This window comes from Macrotis lagotis, chromosome 4 (genome assembly GCF_037893015.1).
Source record: "Macrotis lagotis isolate mMagLag1 chromosome 4, bilby.v1.9.chrom.fasta, whole genome shotgun sequence".
Taxonomy (NCBI): Eukaryota; Metazoa; Chordata; class Mammalia; order Peramelemorphia; family Peramelidae; genus Macrotis; species Macrotis lagotis.
The window spans coordinates 140,835,337-140,856,799 of NC_133661.1; positions in this window are offsets into that span (position 1 = coordinate 140,835,337).

Genomic DNA, 21,463 nt, shown 5'->3' on the forward strand with positions numbered 1-21,463 from the left:
AATTTAAAATAGAATCAAGAAAGGATCCCTGAACTACTCTACCAGGAACCTCTTTTTAAGTAGAAATCAAAACATTAATTTATTAATCAGGTCCAATATTTAATCAGATCCAAATCCATCTAATCATATTGTTATTTTAACCCATGTTCTCTGAATAGGCTTGGTCTTTCGTAGGAGGAAGCTTCTGTGAATTTCAGAATTCCTGGCCTTGGTCTTCCTGACATCCCTGACATGTAAAGTAGTGAAGGCTTCCTATCCTAGACTAGAGTTCAAAAAGTTATGCTGCTGAGAGGTGTTTGAATGCTGCTAAAGTCTAATGCAGTCAGTAGAAGTGATGGATACGCATTTTATTAGGAGGTAAAACACTCAAGGGACTCTACCTAAATTAATAACCTTAAAAAAAGCATTAAAAATTCTTCTAAAATAATACTGCTCCTCCTTTCAAGCTACAGGAATGACTTCCCTTTCCAATGGGCAAGAGGCAACAAATGACCATGATTAATTAGTCAGACTGGGAGTCTGGGCTCCAAACATCGCTTGGCAGTTTCTCCATATTTGTACACAAACAGTTGAACTGCCTCTTTCCACTTGGATCCAAAAGGCTCAAGCCAAAAGCCTGGATTTAAATTTGAAACCTCTGTTGCAGCTCAGGCAAAATTGGGCTAAAAGCCAGGGAAACTGCAGACTTATGACATTGTGATTCTCTGTGTTAAGGGAAGGAAAGACCTTGGGGAGTAATTTAAGCCTTGCTAGTGGTGTATACAGTGATTGCAGATTCTGCCTGTGGTTTCCCCTCTCTTCTAAATGTTGGGGGGAGGGCAGGAGCTGGGAGAGGGGGAATGAACTGTAATGAGTGGTTTTTGTTCTTAGTGAGTCTTACAAATGGGCTGGTCCTACATGGAACATAAAGGGGAAGGGGATCAGACACTGGATTGGAGTCAGAAGATCTGGATTTGAATCTCATCTTTGCTGCTTTATACCTGTGTGATCTTGGGTTGTCATTTAATTTCCCTGACCCTCAGTTTCCTCATCTGTAAAACTAGGAAAGAGGACTAGTTGATTTCTAAGGTGCTTTTCTTAAAGATGAAATGCACCTTTGCACAGTGTATGTTCAAGTAGGAGACTGTTAAACCACAGCCAGAGTGTCTCACTGGCAGCTTCCCACAAGGCGCAGCCAAAGAAATGTTTCTTTCTGCCTCAAAAGTGCTTATTGTTGCTGCTGGAGAGATGTCTCATTTGAAAAGATCATAGAGTGATGGAGGAGAAACTATGTATTGTATGGATACCTCTGCTTGTGCCCCAGGAGGACAGAACCAAATTCCCAACACTTAATCCTATACAACAAGCATGTATTAAGATCTTATGATGTGTTAGGTGCAAGCATTACAAAATGGAAAGCAGTCTCTGCCCTCAGAGAGTTTTCATTCCAAAATAATAAGTGTTTCCTGGACTGAGAAGGGTTATTACAGCAATTAAGTGGGAGCTCAGACTAAATGCTGAGAACTGATGTTCATTGTAAAACATAGCTATTCAAGTGACAATAACAGAGCTCAGCTTCATCCTCTGATACAGAAAGACAGTCCTAAATGGCAGGTGGGAATATTGGCAATTAAAATCTATCAACTCTATAGAAATATATTTCAAAATGTGATTAAATAATAACAGCAAAGAAGAGACAGTTAATATTTATATGTAGTTTATCATCCTAGGGTAAATCATGACTTTGTAGGAAATCTGTATTTTTAAACGACTAATTGGCTCAGTATTCTATAGTAAGGAAGATGTGAGTCCAAAACAATGTCTCAGACACTTATTAGCAAGTCATTTAACCTCTCTTTGACTTAATTTTCTCATCTTTAAAATGGGAATATAGTACCTACCTCCCAGGGTTATTATGAGGGTCAAATGAGACAGACCCAGTGCCTGTCATACAAGTAAGCACTGTATCAATGCTATCTATTATTAATTATTATTATTATTAACTTCTTTCTCAATTTGATTATAACATGATGATTGTAAAAACTCTAAGTAGCATAGTAACTTAATTAGAGCTGGAAGGTACTTTAAAGTTTGTGTAGTTTAAGCTCCCTCATTTTACAGATAAAGCAATTGAGGCTAGAAAAGTTATTATAATTAACATTTGATGGTGCAATGGATGGAACACCAATTGAAGTCAGAAAGACTTGAGTTTAAATTCAGCCTCAGACCTTAGCTCTTGACTGTGTGACTTTGGGCAAGTCACTTAACTCTGGCTGCCTTGTATTCAGGGTCATCTCCAGTTGTCCTGATTCATATCTGTTCACTGGACCCAAGTGACTTTGGGGAGTGAGTGAGGCTGGTGACTTGGCACAGCACCCCCCCCCCTCATTCAGATCTAATTCATGTGCTTTTCATGGTATCACTTTCCTGATGTTATGTCCTTTTTTCCAGAATGAAGGACAAACATCATCATCATCATGTAGTGATTTGAAGTTTATAATTTTTTTCCAGAGATCTAATTTTGCCCTTACATCAACCCTGTGAGAGAAGTGTTATTAATTACTCTGATTTTATAGGTGAAGAAACTGAAACTCAGAATTGTTAAGAGACATGCCCAGGGCCACATAACTAGTAACTATTTGCATGGGGATTGGATCTCAGATCCTCCTGACTCATAATTTGCTCTTGATAAGATGGAAGTGTATGGAGAAAGAGTCAGGATTTCCTGCAATTACTTTCTCTGAAATATGGTACCAAAAACACATTTACTTTTCCCGAGGCAGAACCTGGGACCTCCAAGTAAAGAATGGGACAGAATCATGACTTCAGTGTATAATTTTGTTTATGGGATTTCCCCTTGCATGCCTCCACCACAAATTTCTAAGTTACTATGCTATCCCCCCTATATTCCTAGAAGAATCTATATTAATATATCAAGGAACAACTGCTTTTGGTGGTTCTGTCATTTATTTTGTATGATGTTAAGTACTTGAAGGGTATACAAAAAAAAAGTGCAAATGAAATCCCTGCCCTAATAGAGTTTAGAGTTTAGCATAAAATAAGTTACTAAATCAGATAGGGAATACAATTAATTTTATGGAGGTTTGGAGAAGAGATAGCCATGGACTGGATTTTTATGGAATCACATGGAACCACTAAGTGGAAAAGGATTTTAGAGATTGTTCAGTTCATGTTTCTCATTTTAGAATGAAGAAATTGAGATCTAGAGATCTCTCCTCTGATTCTAATTAGTACAGCCTGCTTTTAAAATGAAATTCAATGCTCTTTTCCATATAACATGTTTTGGGGAAGTCTCCATAGAGAATGTAGAACTAAAGCTATACATTAAGGGATGGGCAGGATTTGTATAGGAGGTAAGGAAGGGTAAGAGTATTCTAGGTGGGAGGTACAGCATGAACAAAGGTGCAGAGGAAGAAATGAGGGCTTGAATGATTTTCTTCTTGATCCTGTCAATAACCTCATTTCATTCTGTACAGTGGTATCCTATTCCCTTCTCTGATTTGAAGCAATAATAGATGGTTACCTAGGAAACTTGCAGTCCAACTGAAGAAGAGGTAAGGGACTGATTCTTCATTATTACTTTGCATCTTTTTCCAAGAAGTCTACTCAGGAGACAGACTCATAAAAAGACCAAGTGAGACAGAGTGGTGGTCACTAGCCCAGGGAAATTCTGCCACAATTTTAGGTGGTAAGTGATGCCAAGGATAGCTAAGTCTTACTGTAGTTTAATCAGAGACAGTATACTCAGAGAGACTATAAACTGTTCCTGATTTTTAAGCAAACAGACCAGACTTATATATCCATCCAACTGGATAGCTGTACCCTTCAAAGTCTCATCTCATGAGGCTAACAGGGCTGCTACTTCTCCAAGTAAGTCACCTCTAATTTGAGACTCTTCCTAATCCCCCACCCCCTGTAATTCCTATCCCTCCTCCCTAAAATTACTTTGTATTTGTTTTGTAAATATTTTTTCTTTTCTTATCTGTGTCCCTGTTGATTATCCCAGGAGATTATAAACTCCTTGAAGGATGGTTCTTTTTTATTTTTTTCCCCCAGCTCCTAGTATAGTGTCTGCCAAATAAATTCATAATCAATCATAATCAATACTTGTTGAGTTGAATTGGATTTGATTCAGATCCTCCAGGAGATTTTTTAAAGTGTTATTGATGTCTTTAAAAAAATTTTTCTTAATGCCCCAGTCATTTTCTGATTCAACCCCCTCCTTATGGAATCCTCACATTAAAAAAACAAAGATCAGGTCTGAGAGTAGGCAATGTTCTGTACCCATAATTCCTCTCCTCTCTCCTGAGTGGAGGAAGTAGTTTCAGCATTTTCCTTCTGGCACAGCCTTTTAAATAATCACTATGGTAGCAAATATTCACTTTCTAAGCACAGTTTTGACATTTAGAAACAGGCAGAAATCAGTGAGAGTAAAACTCAGTGAATCAGGCGATGTAATCAAAATGCACATAGAATTTTATTTAAAAAACCCACAAAGAAACAAAAAAGGGATGACTACCAAAAAAAATGAGACTTAAGGTGGGTTTGTGAGTGTAGCTCATAAAACTTGACTTTGCTGGTAATTTCCAAAAAGAAGTCTCAAGAGTATTAAGAATAAAGGTAGCACTATTGGCAAAAACACTGACAAGTTTGTAGAATAAACCTCATTTGGGTTATTTTCCAGGGCAGATGAGTCTAGAGCCCTAGGTGGGAAGTGGTGGGGCTTATATTTCCTACTTGTCTTATTTTACTGTGATATAATCTCATACTTTATAGGCTCATAAATCTACAGCTGGGAGGGATCTTAGAGGCTGCCTAATCCCACCTTCCCATTTTACAGATGAAACAGATTCAGGGAAGTGAAATGACTTCCATAAGATGACACATGTGGTGTTAGAGTTCTTTGGTCTTTGTTTGGGTACTAATGGACTCAGTGGACATAAACAGCAATTGTTTATGTTTTGAAGAGAAATCCTGAGGGTCTTCTGCTCCCAGATTGATTTATTTTTGAACAATGTAAAAGAGGTCATTCTTTGCTTCATTTCTTTCTTACCAGCCCTCCCTAACCACTGAATAGGCACTGCCTCAGTCAAATTGAGACTTGTTAATAGCTTAAAAAGACTAAGATCTCTCACTATATCCAGGGACAACTTCAGATGTCCTGATCCATATCTGGCCACTGGACCCAGGTGACTATGCATGTCATGGCATTATATCCCTAATGTCATGGTCCTCTTCAAGAACAAAGAAAAAACAGCTGATTCCAGAACCAATGCTCTTTCTTCCCATGGCAGGTTGGCTTGTGTACAGTCAGGGCAAACTTAAATTGTGGTTGGTGTGTAGGAAGGCTTTCTCTCCTAACTCAAATTCTTTAATAACTGAGGCTGCCTGTTCCTGTGATAAACTAATTCTAAGAGCCTGTGGCTAATTTCAACTGCCTTCATTTAAATAACTTTTTTTCCCCAAAAGAGAACACTCCCTTTCCCCACTTCTTATCTCTGCCCCCCTGGCTGTAAAGTTGGGTCTCTGCTTTGCTTTCATCTCTGAACCTTTGTTGAGAGCCTTTTACTTTTTCTGTGTAGGTTCAGAGCCCAGCCCAGAGGCACTGGTGATGATCACTGGCATTTTGGCATATGTAGCCCTTCATGTCAGTCCCTGGGGTCTGTCACCTTGTAGGGGGCAGGTGTCTTTCTGTGCTGCAATAACAAATCAGCCCAGAGCAGAATTGAATTTTCTAATGAAAGGAAAGCTGCAAAAACTTGTAGTTAACAAGATTGAAAGAAAATGGAATGGGAAGGGGATTGATCTCATTAAATTGGCTCTACCTTGTGTGTTCTAAGCTAGGAGAAATGTCATTAGCCAGAAACCAGGAGAGCAAAGTTCTCAGTTCTTAAACAAAAGTTCATATAACAAAACTTCAGCCCTGAGGCCCTCCAACTAGAAGAAGATTTGACAGGGAGTTCTGTGACGGAAGGAGTTCCAAATGATAGTATTGATAAGAAGTCTGAACAAAGGGACTGTGTCAAGGTCACAGAATCCAAGTTAAGCCCTTTGAAGTAAGGGGGAAAAAGACTCATTTGTGGATCCAGAGGGAAACTACTTTACCTATGAAGCCATCCATATCTGAAACAGCAGATTAGTTGGAAAGAGTTCAGCTTTAAGAGGTCAAAAATTCAGAAATCTGAATTTTCCTTGAAAAAATAGCATCTCTTTTAAATTACAAGAGCCAAGGAAAAAGTAAATTACCAGAAGTTAGAACTTGTCTTTGGACACAAATGATGTGGGCATTAAAGTAAAAAGTAATTAAAAGTTCATGAAACTGAGAATTAGAAATCTGGGTTCTAGTGATATCTGCCCTAAGTCTGTGATGTTCAGCGATTTTCTAGACCTTTTTGGCTTTCAGTTTCCTTCTCTTTCCAGTAAGGTGTTAGAAGAGATACTTCTTTACCTTGACATCTCAGTTTGTCAAACTTATTATGTCCAAAATAGAATTCATTTTCTTCCTCCCTATTACTTATTTGTCCTCTCACTTTCCTTATTTCTATTGAGGGCATTTATTGAGGGCATTGCTATCCTTCAAGTCAGAACCTCAGAATCATCTTTGATTCTTCCTTCTCACCTTCCCATTTCCAATAATTTGTCAAATCTTTTGCAAATCAACTAGGTACTAGACAATGGGAATTCCATCCTCAGAATATGTGCATCATGCTCTACTTGCTGCCAAGGAAGGAGTTATTGGTTTGATGAGTTTGCATAATGGAAAGATCCTATTCCACAATTTAGAGCTGAGCTAAAATTCCATTGGTTTTCATTACCTTCCAATGAAGACCACTGTTATAGGAATCTATGGGTAGGGTAAGACCTTTTCTCACCCCAAGGCAGATGAACACATGGTTTTTTAGGCAAGACTGTTTATGGAATGGAGTCATTTCCTATTTGTACTTTCTTTCCCTTGATACAAAACCTTGTGAGATCACAAAAGACTCAGAAACTGGAGTTCATTCCAGAGTTTGCTGACAGTTGAGCCCAGTGAGACATACTGCTCAGAGGAGAGAATTGGGGATCTAGCCCAGTATTGAATCAACCTGGTATATCAAGACTGTGCAGCACAGGAGCAACTTATTTAGTTGTCTAGGTCACTTCTGGAAGTTAATTTAGTGATACAAACCTCTTTATGTAACAATTTCTTTAATTGTCTAACTTCTTTAATTGTGCCTCTACTCTCTCCAGAGACAAGAGTTAGAAAAGGGGCATGTATACTGTTGCATCAAAGAAAATACTTTGTAATTTCTGTATCATTTTAGTGACTATCCCTGTGTAAAAGCTAAATTGATGATAGTTGTTTAAATCATATTGGCTATTAATCATTGTGGTTATCAATGATAATGGGGGAATACTGACTGTAATCTACAATTGATATGGGGGAGCATATATTAGAATGGGGCATTTGACCTGCTAGCATTAGAAAGCATTAGAAAGATAGTGGATGCCCATTAATTGAGGAATGACTGGATAAATTGTGGTATTTCATTATAATGGAATTTTTGTGCTATTGGAAATGATGAGCAGGATGATTTCAGAAAAATGTGGAAAGACTTAAATGAAGTGATGCGAAGTGAAGAGACAAGAACCAAGGAAACACTGCCACAGTATTGGCAATATTGTACAATGATCCCAACTGTGAATAATTTTGCTATTTTCAGTAATACAGTGATATAAAACAATTCCAAAGAATTCATGATGAAAAATGTTATCCATCTCCAGAGATAGATCTTATGGAATCTGATTGCAGAGTGAAGCATTCAGTTTGATTAAAAAAAGAAAGAAAAGGAGGAAGAAAGAAAAAAAGGAAGAGAAGGAAAAAAAAGAAAGGAAGAAATAAAGGAAGGAAGAAAAAAGAAAGAAACACATAGAACCCTGAGGTCAGATATAGTTAGTGGCCCTCTTAGAATCCAACTTAATACTGTAAATGGGATAAGGATCCTCCAAAGGCTACTACCTCTACAACATATTTTGCTTCTGTTTCTTCCATGTTTACATGATGACTGTCCTAGTTCAGACCCTATTACCTTTTTACCTGGACTACAGCTATAGTCCCTTAATTGATTTCTTTGCTTCTATTCTTTTCAGTCAATACTTCTTCCTCTGAACAGCTGCCAAGTGAAAAATAAATAAGACATAATTCTGATTCTATTTCTATCTTGATTAAAATCCTGAGTGACTCTTTACTGACTTCTAAGATAAAAAACAAGCTTCTCAGAAAGACTTCCACAATCTGGCTCTCACCCACCTTCCCAGACTTATTTCATATATTCTCCTTCATATAACTCAGAATTTCTGGCAAGCTAACCTATTAGTTGTTTACTGAACTCATAGTTCTATCATCAGTGTCCATGCCTAGTCACAAGTTGTGTCACATATCTGAAGAGCTGTTCTTTTTCATTTCTGCCACTTAGAATCCCTGATTTCCTTCAAGGCTCAACCCAGGCACAACCTAGTTTGGGAGTCTTTCCTTATTCCCTTCAGTAATTATTGCTTTTCTTCTTGGCATCACTTTTTATTTATTTATATATCTATTAAATATAAACTTCTAGAAGGCAGAAACTTTTTCTTTCTTTTTTTTTCTTTTTTTGCATCCTGGGGTTTCAAGTATAGTGCCAGCACATAGTAGACATCTGATAAAAAATAGGTCAAATTGAATCAATTTGGATCTGTTCTTTCATCTTGTTCATTGATATAGAAAAGAGTGAAATACTCTTAGGAATTCAGGACAAAACACTTGATTTTTAGTGAAATGATGGGGAGAGCTTAATGACATTATAGCTGAGAGGAATGATTAGCTTTTATTCTTGGAATAGTGAAGGGAAATTCAGTGACTCCTTGGCCTTTGACTGTTTATCTAACCCTGTTTTGTTTGAAAAATGAAAAGATCCCTAGTGTTGCATTTGCATTTTTTCCCAGTAGAGGGCATAATATCTTTAAAAAGACTTGACTGTGGAGTGAAGTTACTAAAAAATCAAATTTAGAAAATCAGAAGAAATACCAATGTCCTTACTATGTAAAGACAAAGCCAGGAGGGTTTAAGCTTAGCTATTCAGAAGAAATTGAATGGCCCCCCCCAACCCCTGGAATAAATTTAGTTGGTAAGTTTAAGACATTTTCAAGGTAATGGAAGAATGTGCAGGGCTGTTTATCCTTGTATAGTTATAATTTGGGGGAGTTGCATGTATAGTCTGGGAAGAAAGAGACAGAAGGAAATGAAGATGAGCATTGAGTATGTGGATCACTTTAAAGTTTCCAGGGTACTTTAGATACATAGAAACTATTTCATCTAGATTACATCTTATTCGAGCTTCATAATAATGCTTTGAAGTTACTTTTTAAAAAAATTTAGGGGTGGCTAGGTGGTGCAGTGGATAGAGCACTGGCCCTGGAGTCAGAAGTACCTGAGTTCAAATCCAGCCTCAGACATTTAACAATTACCTAGCTGTATGGCCTTGGGCTAGCCACTTAACTCCATTTGCCTTGCAAAAAAAAAAACTTTAAAAAAATTAAAATTTTTATTTTTCAGTTAGCAGGCATTTCTTTTCTCTCTTTCTACCTTCCTTCTCTCATTTGGGAAAAAAAAGGAAAAACAAAACCTTGCAATAAGTATTCATAGTTTAGCCAAAAAAAATCCTGTATTATCTGGGTTTAAAACATTCTGTATTTTGAGTCTCTATCAGGAGGTAAGTAATCTAGATGAAATAGTTTCTATGAGAATCTATTATCTTCATTTCCCTGATGAGAGAACTGATTACTTAATATTATTTTATCCAAATTCCAAGTCCAAAACTTGTCCTATCATGCCATATTACCTCTCCTAAATCTTAAGTAAGCACTGAAATGTTAGCAGGATACTTAAAGCTACTATTTTGTATGGGGATATAACCAGATTCTTTTCTCATATGGGGGAACAAAACATTATATAACTCTCTTTAAAGAATGTTCTAATGTCTATACAGATTTTAAAAATAACATAAGAATGAATAAAGTCGAGGATTGTGAAAGAATCATACCCTTTTTGGAACTGATACTATCCTTATTTTTTTCTAAACTCTCTGTATTCTGGCTTCCAACTTCATCACTCAATTGAAATTGCTCTATCCAGTGTTACCAATCATCTCCTAATTGCTAAATCTCATGGTTTTTCTTTCAGTCTTCTATTTTCACTGTTCTGTAAGAATTAACATCTTCTCTTCCTTTATTCTCCTTTGTAAATTTTTGTGACTCTTGTTTCTTGGTTTTATTCCTATCAGACCTCTTCTTCTCAGTCTCTCTTGCTAGCTATTCATCAATGCTATTTCCAATAAATACTGGTTTCCCTTAAGGATCTACCCTAGCTCACTTCTCTCTCTCTTTTTTTTTAATACTTGTTCACATGGTGATCTCATCAATTATTGAGTTTACTTATTGGGGCAGCTAGATGGTGCAGTGAATAGAGCACCAGCCCTGGATTCAGGGGGACCTGAGTTCTAATCCATCGTCAGACACATACTTATCTGTGTGTCCTTAAGCAAGTCACTTCACCACAATGCCTTACAAAAACTACAAAAAAGAAAAAATAGCATATTTGTCAAGTGTTGTGCAAACCTTAAATCTCTATATGAATACTTATTAATAATAATTATATTTTTTGGAACTATGATTACTAGAATGCTATGCCTAGTTCCAGTTTCTCCCTTGAGCTTCAGTCTAACATCAACTGCCTATTAAATATTTTGAACTGGTTGTCCCATAGGTATCTCAAATTCAGCATGCCTAAATGAAAACACCTATTTTTAAAATTTCCCTAATACTGTTAAGGACACCACTATCTTTCTAGATACCTACATTACTAACCTTGGTGACATTCTCACATTCTAATTCTTCTTAAATCCACACATCCTAAATCTTGCCAAATCTAGCTTGTTTCTACTTCTACAAAAATCTTCCATACATTCCTTTCCTCTCACAGAGCCATAACCCTAGTTTAAACCTTTATATTCCTTGTCTTAATGCTTGCAATAGCTTTCAATGAGATCTCCTTGTGTCAGATTTCCCCTTACTCCATTCATCCTCCACAAAATTGCCAAAGAGATTTTCCTTGTCCAATCATGCCACATTACCGCTCCCAAATTTAAGAAAGCACTGATATGTTGGCAGGATACTTAGCATGGCCAATTCTGGGCATATTATTATTCCCTACTCAATAAGCTCTAATAGCTCTCCACAACTTGATCCTTTTTAGTCTTTCTTTTATTTTATATAATTTCCTTTTATACATTCTATAGTGGAGCCATATTAGCTACTCATTGTTCCTTACAGCTGATAATCTATGTCCTGTCTCTTTGCCTTTCATTTACTATTCCCCATTCCTGAAATGTTCTTGCTTTCCAATACTGCCTCTTAGAATCCCTAGAATTCTTTAAGACACAGCCCAAGTACTACTTCATGAAGGGAGACTTTTTCAGGCTTCCCTTACTTCTAGTGACTTCCCTTTTAAGGCTACCTTTTCATCTACTCTGTGTGTTTTGAATGTGTATATGAAAAGCACTTGTCCCTCCTCTGTCTATTTGTATATCCAGCTCTTACCACAATGCTCAGCCATAGAAAGCACTTAATAAATGATTGTGGGTTGTTTGATTGCTGGTCAAGGGTGCCTGGGTCCAGGTCTGCTACTGCAGGTTGCTGGTCCATATGAAGCATCATAGCAGCAAAGGAGAGCGACTGCAACTATTTTTCAATAACATTATGGGGGTATTTAAAAAAAAATAGGAACAGGTTTCTTTGAAGGATAAAAGGGGAAAGAGTCATTCTTGCAATGTGGATTAAGAAGTGTCTATCATATTAAAAAGAAACAGAATAGGCAAAGGTGGAGTGATACCTAAGAAGCACATATATTGAGAAAATATACTGATGTTAGGAAATTCAGGAACTATAACACAGAAGCACAGCAGACAGTGTTTCTGAAAAGATCAATGGAGGCAGAAGCAGGAGAGATTTTATCAAAGGAATACCATCTACTATCTTGACAGAAGGAAATTATATAGTAATTCTAGCAGAGAGGAATGAGAGAATAGTGAAAATTAAGTTCAATTAACTATTTAACTGTTGGAGTTTTCCATCAAAAGCAGAGAAGCTAATGTTTACTTGGTTCATCTTCAGTTTTCAAAAATTAGAGAAACCTACAAGGGGAAATTTTATCTTGGATCTGATTCTCATCAGTGGAGAAACTGGGTGGTGATTGTGGAGAAATGGTGGAAACACTGCCATAAATCTTTGAATGCAATCTTAGAATTTGTGATAAGAGACAGGTCAGAAGTACCCTGATTGGTTATAACTGAGATATGATGATAGCACAGCTCAAAGGGTTTAGAGAATGGATAGACAGGATAGCAAGTACTACTAAAATTTTAAAGCAGAAGTTAACACAGGAGAGATGGGAAACTCCAAAAAATGGAATTCTGAAGAAAAAAGAAATAATTCCAAGGACAAGGGAAAAGGGAAGTTGCTTAAAGAGATTGATGAGGATGCACAGGGAACTCACCAACCAATTTGGAATTTAAAAAGACATGCACAGAATGCAGAGTGTGGTATGGTCATGCAAGAATAGTGTCAAAAGTGTTAAAGGTTAGAATAAGCTGAGGCTGTAGAGGAAAGTACAAAATAATTAAAAACATTTTTGGTTTTTTAGCTTTATTATAAGAGGACCAAAGAACCGATGGCATCATTGCTACAGGTAAATCAGAGAGCTAATGACATCAGGAAACAGAATTGCTTAACACAGATTTTGCTTCTATTTGCTTTGCCAAAGAGAATGATCTTTGTACTGGAATGTACAGAATAAATATGACTAAAAGAGTGTTTGATACCCAAGATAAGAACTTAATTGCCCTTGATGAATTTAAGTTACCTAGCCCATTCAATTGATGACCTAGTCTCCTAAAAGAAGGGGAGTTTCTTTTTCTAGGCTAGAAAGAAATATATAATTTCCAAGATCTTTAGTAATTAGCCCCATCCCCTTTCAAGGCAGCAATATTCAAACCATGCCAATGGTTCAAACCATGGATTTTTCAATCCAGAATCAAATTTATTCCTGATATGAATAAAAATTTCCTAATAGAGACTTTGGCAGGACCAAATTCCAATGATAACAAATATTAATTAGCTATGTTTATATGTATTTTATTGTTTCTACATACTTTTCTGATAAGTGACCAGAGTAAATACTAATCACTTCTCTCTGTTCACAATTGAAAGAAATCTAACCTTTCCTCTAATGTTACCATATATAGGCATAACTCCCCGGTATAGTTAGGCATAATGTGTATGTTAGAAACCTATGTGAAACTGGTTTGTATATATGTATCAGTTTATAAAAATAACTAACACAAAGAAATATATATATGTATATATACGACATATATATATACGTATATATATATATATATATATATATATATATATATATATATATATATTTTCTATTCCTCACAACAATCCTTTGAATTAGATGCTATTATTATTCTTACTTTACAGATGAGGAAACTTGAAGTTGAAAGAGAGTGTTACATGCCCAGGGTCATACCCTAGACCATATTTTCTCTACCCCACAGTCTAATTGTTTAGCTATGGAGAATGTTATAATCTCATTAAACAGATTCTATAAATGACCTGAGTTAGCTATTTAACCAGTAGCCAATAGGGCCCCAGGGTAATAGGGTGGCCAGTTTTCCTGAGTGGGAAAGCAGAGAAAGGAAGAAACAGAAGTTTGGTTTGTATGCTCAAAGGGATGTTCTCAGAGGGAGAACTAGGTAAAGAATAAGAAGATAGGATTAGAACTCCATACTAAAGGGAAGAAAAAAGATGACTTGGGGCACATCTTAAGCAGTAGGAATCTCCCAAGAAACAGGTACAGTTTCTCCTAGAGAAGTAAATCAAATGGGTGGAAGTATTGGGCAGGATCTGGAGCTGAGGTCCAAGTCTTTCTCATGTCCATTTTAAAGAAGTGTGAAACATCAAATACCACATTACATCTTGATACAAACAAGAAAGAAATGCGAAATTTTGGAATCATACAGGAATTCTGTCAGAAAGGAAGAAAAGAACAGTGAGACTGAGTTCAATTATTCAGATATTTGTTAGAGCTTTCCACCCAAAGCAGTGCAGCTAATGTTTTCTTGGCTCATCCTCATCCTCCAAAAGTTAGAGAAACTTACAAGAGAAAAATTTTATCCTGATCTGATTTTCATCAAGGAGAAAATGACTGGGGATAGCATAGAAATGGTGGAAATACTGCAAGGAAGCATTCATCCTGCCATTGAATTTGTGATAGAGGAGAGGAAGGCCAGAAATTCTTTTATTTATTTACTGAGATATGGGGATACCAGTTTGGAAATACTAGTTTTTTTCCCCCCAAAAGACCTTGGTGCAAAGAAATTTTCTTCAGACCTTTTCCTCTGCTTACCATGTGTAGTTCTATGTGCAATTCTTGTAAAAAGTACTGTGTCTGTGAAACTTATATAGTGGGGGGAGGTGAAAGGAAAGAAACCAAAGAATGTTCTTAGCACAGGGGTATACTCAAATGTCTTTCTAAGAGTTTTTATGAGGATTTGATCCAGTATGGTTCCCACCTTCTTCCCTTCCTTCCACTCCCTCACCTTAGGGTAGTTTTAATTGGAGAGGAAAGAGAAGGGAAAAAGTATTGAAGTTAAAATAAGAGCTAACATTGGATTATTGCCCTAAGAGAAAGATCACTAGGGGATAAAGAAAAATGTGAAAACTTCATCTCTGCTCTAGAGGGAAGTTGTAACAATGCATTTATTCCCCTAGACTATTATAATAGCCTCCAAATTGGTCTCCTTGCCTTCATTTCCTCCATGTCCAATCCATTCTCCTCCATGCAGTTGCCAAAGGGATGATTCCTAAAGCACTGGTCTGGCCTGCTCAATAAACTCCGCTGGTTCCTTATTCCTAGGATCAAATACAAACTCCTATTTGGCATTTAAAGCTCTTCACAACCTGGCTCCAATCTTCCTTTCCAAATTTATTATACATTATGCTCTTTTTAAAAAAAATTCAGCCAAATTAGCCCATTTGCTATCATTGGCACAGGATATTCTGTCTCTACAAAGAGTACACAGACTACAAACCCCAGAGGGGCAGGGATCATATTTTATTCATATTTGTAACTCCCTCATTGCTTAGTGTTGGGCATTTCTCTAATACTTCAAAGACCTAAGATTTTGTCAATCTGTCTGATACTCATTCAGATCACAGCTTCATTTAGATGGTCTTCATTGCCATGGCTTAAAAACTCATTGCTTTGAATGAACCCAGGGATGCACCTTTCTATATTTTGACTGATTTTTAGATGATAGACATACAATCCATCCCTAGCTCCTTCCTTCAAGTTTTTCAGCTTGGTAGGATGTACTGGAGGCTGTGTTCTGCTGGCATGGTCTTTGAGAACCTAGGATCACCTCTGTTCCACAGTGAAGCAAAATTTTAGACTTCTAGTTGAGACCATGCATAGAGTATAGTCTTAATTAATCAATGCTTGATGGATAGAGACTAGACTGTATTTAAGTGTAGCTATACATTGACCAGTTTCTAATAGTATGTTCTTTTTTAAAAAAAAACAATCTGGCATAGATTTTAAAAAAGGATTTTTCTATTTTGAAATAGAGTGGAAAGAATATTTGATTTCTTAGATTCTGATGCTGCCATTGATCTTGCAACTTGCTTATGTGACCCTGAGCAAATCTTATGAGTCTTATTTTTCCTCTGTGTAAAATGAAGGGATTCAACTTGATATGGCTTTTGAGGTTCCTTTCAGCCTTAAATCTATCATCCTTTTCTCATTAGATTCCCAAAGGGGTCTTAAGATAAGATTTATGATCCTGATTAAATCTATGGTGTGGCATGGAGAAAGAAATTTTTTGTGACATGACATTTGAAGTAAAAATATTAGAAGTGAGATCGAACTGAAGTTTGGCAAAAATGGAATAAAGATCTGGGGTTGGAGAATTTGTGCTGGATGTTGCAAAATGCTGTGAGACCTTGGGCAAATCCCTTACCCTCCTTCAGTCCTACTGTATTTCCCCCAAAATAAGACAATATTATTTTTCAGGATGCTCATTATATAAGCACTACCCCCAAAATGAGCTCCAGTAAAGATCATCAACTAGGCAAATACATTTAGTACATCCATTGCCACACACACAATGGATATATTGAATTATAAAACAATAATATTAATATATAATTAAGTATAAATAAATAATATTATTGACATTAATATTTAAATATATGATAATATAAATTATAATTAAGTATTTTTAAATATCCAAGAGGGTACCTTTGGATGAGAAGCAAATACCTATGTAAACAGATGAATTTGCATCTTATAGTTGAAAAGAGACACAAGGCAAGAAAAAGGTGAGCACTTGATAAGCAATGTCTGGAAGGAAAGAAAACCCCACCTCTAATCATAAGAGCTGAAAAGATAAGATTGAAGGTGTTTTGGGCCTTTATGTTGTTGAAACCAAAAAAGCCTGAGACACAAAGCAGGTACAAGGAAAGGTTGTTTTAATACTGCCCCTTGTTTTGTGAGGTGGCCAAAGAGGTCTGCAAGTCTGGGACTCAGTCTGCACTCACCACACTAAAGACATGAAAATCTTGCAGATAGAAGAATAGATCAAATAATGATAGGCAGGAATGACTGCCTATCTCCCTTGAAAATAAAACCTTATATGTCTTTTGGAATAAAAGTTAATATAAGACCTAGTCTTATTTTCGGGGAAATATGGTAGTTCTTCCTGTATAGAAAGAGGGGTTGAACTAGATGCCCTCAATGCTTTTGTTTATGTAGTTCTCTAGTTTAATTCTTTGTCCCTTCCTCACTACCTTCCCAAATCTTGTCATCCTTCCAGGCTCAATTCACCTTTATGTGAAGCTTTTCCAACTATCCTAGTACACTTATTGCTCTTATAATGACTATCTTGCTACTTAAAATTTTATTATTAGGATTTATATAAAAATTATGTATATTCCAAGAATTTAATAGGCATTATTATTGTCAACATAATAATTTGTGACTTCATTGAGGGCAAAGACTTGTCTAATACTTGCTTTGTTTCTCTTTTCCATGTAGCATGGTATGGAGCAGTGGGGGTGGCATAGAGCAGGGACTCAGAAATTACTTGAGGATTGTTATAAATGGCTTGTGAATACTTAGTCCAGAGTGATTAATTTTTTTTATTAAGACATCTTAATAAATGGTACACCTCTCTTGAGGGGAGAGGGGCATTGAATTCAGGATATGCTAGATCTCATGTGCACTTTGAAAGGCTTGTTCCTGCCCCTTCATGCCAATCATTGGCTGGGGTCACAAATCTAATTGATATATTTGCTCTCATAAGTTTTCCCCACCCTGCTCATTATACTAGTGAACAAAAACAGCTTGAGCATTTCTCAAAGGAGAAGGATACAGACCCTAGGTTAACTCAGAACTAGGTGGGGCAGACCTGACCTAATCTCAGTTTTCAATCAGGTTGAGGCTAAATCTTTTGTCTTAACTCACATACCTGCCCATAAGCAACAATACAGGCAGACCTTGATCTTTGTAATGTAAACCAACAATTTCCCTTCACATTTTTTTGGGACCCAAATACCCCCATATTCCTCACAATTCCCGTTTTCTTTTTTTTTTTAATAAGAATTTGGGTTCTATACCTTATTAGTGACTTCTTTCTTAATTCACAATCCTTGTTTATTGACATTGACTACTGATTCTTTTTCTATCAAGATTTTACTTCCTCATAATCAGGCATGGACCCATTCTGTTTTCTAAGTTTGTGTGGGAGCATGTGTCAAGTTTCTGATGTCCTTATTTCTTTTACTACTTGCCTATTGTCATTTATCTTTAGGCAGCAACTTGCTAGATTCGATTTACCCCCAAACTCCTTCCTCAACTAATATATAATCCAATCCCAATGTTGTTCCTCTTGTTTGCATGGCTTAGTCAGCCAGCAAGTTCAGGACCCTAGCTGTCTACTACAGCTTAGAATCTAATCAAGATATAAATTGGGGTTCCATTTCCCTAACTCCCATCCTCTGCCCAGGTAGCATAAATCTGGATAACAACTCCCTGACCAATTGGCAGATGGGTATATGCAGTGGCAATTATGGTAATTTTCTTTACCATAATGAATCCTTACAAGAGATCCAGGTACCATCATTATATCTCACATGAGTCTCAGGCCACATATCTCTGTAGGTTGTACAGTCCAGAATATATATCCTGCTTCCAAACATAAGTCCATAGCCATTTGTTACTCCCCAGGAAAATATTCTGTCCAGACTGGTATAAACAATAGTCACTCTGAACTGACAGTCATATGCCACAGGTGTTTCTCTCCTCTGATCCAAAATCCTGTGCCACAGTGGACCTCTGACCTGGAACTGAGAATCTAGGCCAGACCCAGGGGGGATTGGCACCTAAGGCCAGTTCTCAAACTACTATGGGCCACCACAAGTCCAACAGTTAACCACACATAAGACTGGGCAATGACTTCTGTCAGCTAGATTCTCCTCCCACCATTACTAATACACATTCTCTAAATCAGAGATAGAATTCTTCCTAAGTAGGATATATAGACTCATGTAGAATATAATCATTCCACCCAACAATCTGGATCTTCTTTTTTCTCAATGAAAAACATCTTCACCCTGCCTCTCCTCCTCCTTTCTATGAAAACCTTCATTATCTATAAGGAAAGGGAAGGGGTGCCACACTTACAGAATCAAGAGGAAGTTATAGGTATCAAAAGGGGCAGATCCCCCGAATAAAAAATGAACACATAGGCGAGAGATGGTGGAGATGAATTGGTCTGGTGTCTCTGCTCTCTTCTCTTCTCCCCTGGGGACATCCATTGTCCTGTATCTTCTGAATCTATTCCAAAAAGTCCTCAGCTCAGGTGACTTGTTGAGACCTTCTCTTCTGGTGAAGAAACTGCTAAACATTTTACTTAGAACAAAACACATGTTTTCTTCACAAGACAATGAGATTCTGGAGCTTATTACTTTAACAATCATCTTAGTACAAAGCATACACAGCATAGGTCTTAAAATAAAAACAGACTTAACCTTTAGCTCCATTACAATAATGACTCAAACACCCTTTACCAAAATGATTTTTTTTCTAAAATATTCCCAAATATACCACAGATTTTCTTTTTTCCTGATGTACTTATCTGACCCACATTCCTTTCCTTAAATTAGACCTTGAAACTGTAATTATCCTAAAAATTTCCCATTCTTCTTAACTAAATATCCCCTCTAACATAAAAATTAAGGAATCTTAATTCGTATCTAAAATGTAGCTTACAGCAGGTGTCAGAGTCACACACCTAACCTAACTGGCTATTAAATCCTGTTGACTTAAAACTTCTTTATCTGGTTAGCTTATATCAGTTTAACTGTAAAGATCTAGGACATCAAAGGAAAATTCCTTTATAGATATAATTTTAAATGTCATTGTCCAGGCAGAAGACATGTGGGTAGTCAAATGTGTTAGGCCAGATTTATCCTATCAGGTGAGTCATTTTTCCAATTGTTACTTTTGGGGAAATTAAGTCAAAAGGGTCTAACCTCAGACTAAACTGAAAAGCCACCCCTTCAATTGTTCATCTCTGTCACCTTCAGTCCCACATTGGCTTCCTTGGCTCCAAAAACACATTGACCCTTTTTTGTTGACCATCCTAGTATCACAGATAAAAAGAGAAAATTGATTAAAAGTCCCATGATCTAAAAACAGTTGTTTTACCTAATTAGAACTTAAAGTGAGTCCAATTCACTAAATTCCGATTATAGTTTTAATGGGATCCCAGTTAATGAATTCCACTATTTAAAGCTCTGATGTCCTTCCTTGGTCCTTGCTAAACCAGGAAGTCTAACTATGGCTGGCCCTTCATGCCCCATCTCCTACCTCCTGCTCTAGGCATCTGATCTCTAGACCCACATCCCTTTGTATGAAATAATATCTGTTCTACCTCTATATAAAAATGGGATATCAGGGCAGCTAGGTGGTGCAATAGATAGAGTACTGGCCCTGGAGTCAGGAGAAACTGAGTTCAAATCTGGCCTCAGACACTTAATAGTTACCTAAGTGTGTGGCCTTGGGCAAGCCACTTAACCCCATTGCCTTGCAAAAACTTTAAAAAAACTGGTATATCAAATTCCTCTTGGCTAGAGACCCCTCCTTCTAGCCTGTTCTATTATACAACAAATAAACCCCTCCTTTGGCTAGGAGATTGCCTATCATCTCCTAAATTCTCACAATACAATCAGCCAAATATTGTTACAGAAAAATCTCAAATTGTCTTTCCTATGTTTATTTTTCTCACAAGTGCTTTTACTTCAAAGTTTTGGGGATGTAATATCTATATCTATATCTATATCTATATCTACAGATATAGATATCTATATCTACAGATATAGATATAGATATAGATATAGATATATAGTCCAAATTTACCTATAAAGCTAGAAACTTCTATAAAGACAAATTCACATTAAACCTGTTTAACTACTAGTCATATTCAAAATAGAAACTGTTACTTTCAGAATTCTTTAAAACCATTACAACATCTTAGATGATTTTAAAATTTCCAACATGTTATTGGTTCCAATATAACAAAACAGCAGTAAGAATACCACATGAATTACTAGATTGTATTAAGCAATCTTTCCATTATTATATTATGTATGAACCCACAGGGTATGCCCCCAAAAGGGGTCATAATTTTTGATATTTCCATTATTAACCCTTCAAAGCAATTACATGTTAATTCCAGGCTTTAATATTACAGTATTCAAATATCTCATATGTTCACCAAAGAGAACCAAATAATTATAAATTTACAAAAGCATATCATATAGCTGATAAAGATTTTTTTCCACATCTTACCTACAGACCCCCACACATATCAGCTGTCTGCTGTTACCATGAGAGAAGTCCATATTCTTGATTTTTTAAAAATTAAACATCTTTATCCAGATCCTCCGAGAATCCAATGTCATACATATGACACATTATAGTTATTCATGCCATGGTTAATCCAATAGCAAAGGACTAAATCATTAGATGAAACCTAAATTCATTTAGTTTGCTATCAACTATACAATTTTAACTACCCAACAGTTTGATAAAAGCTTTAGAGTAGCTTGTATAGAGAATCCAGCACTCACATTCTAAAAACTCCATCCAAAATAAAAATATAATTGTTATTAGGCTTAATATTAAAACAAATTAGAGAGTTAATAAGCCTTCTCCATAAATGCCCTTCACAACTCTTTCCTCTAACTGAAAGTTTGCAATAGAGTTAAAAATCCCAAACCAATTTAGCAATCTAGGTTATTTAATTCCTCCCATTACATA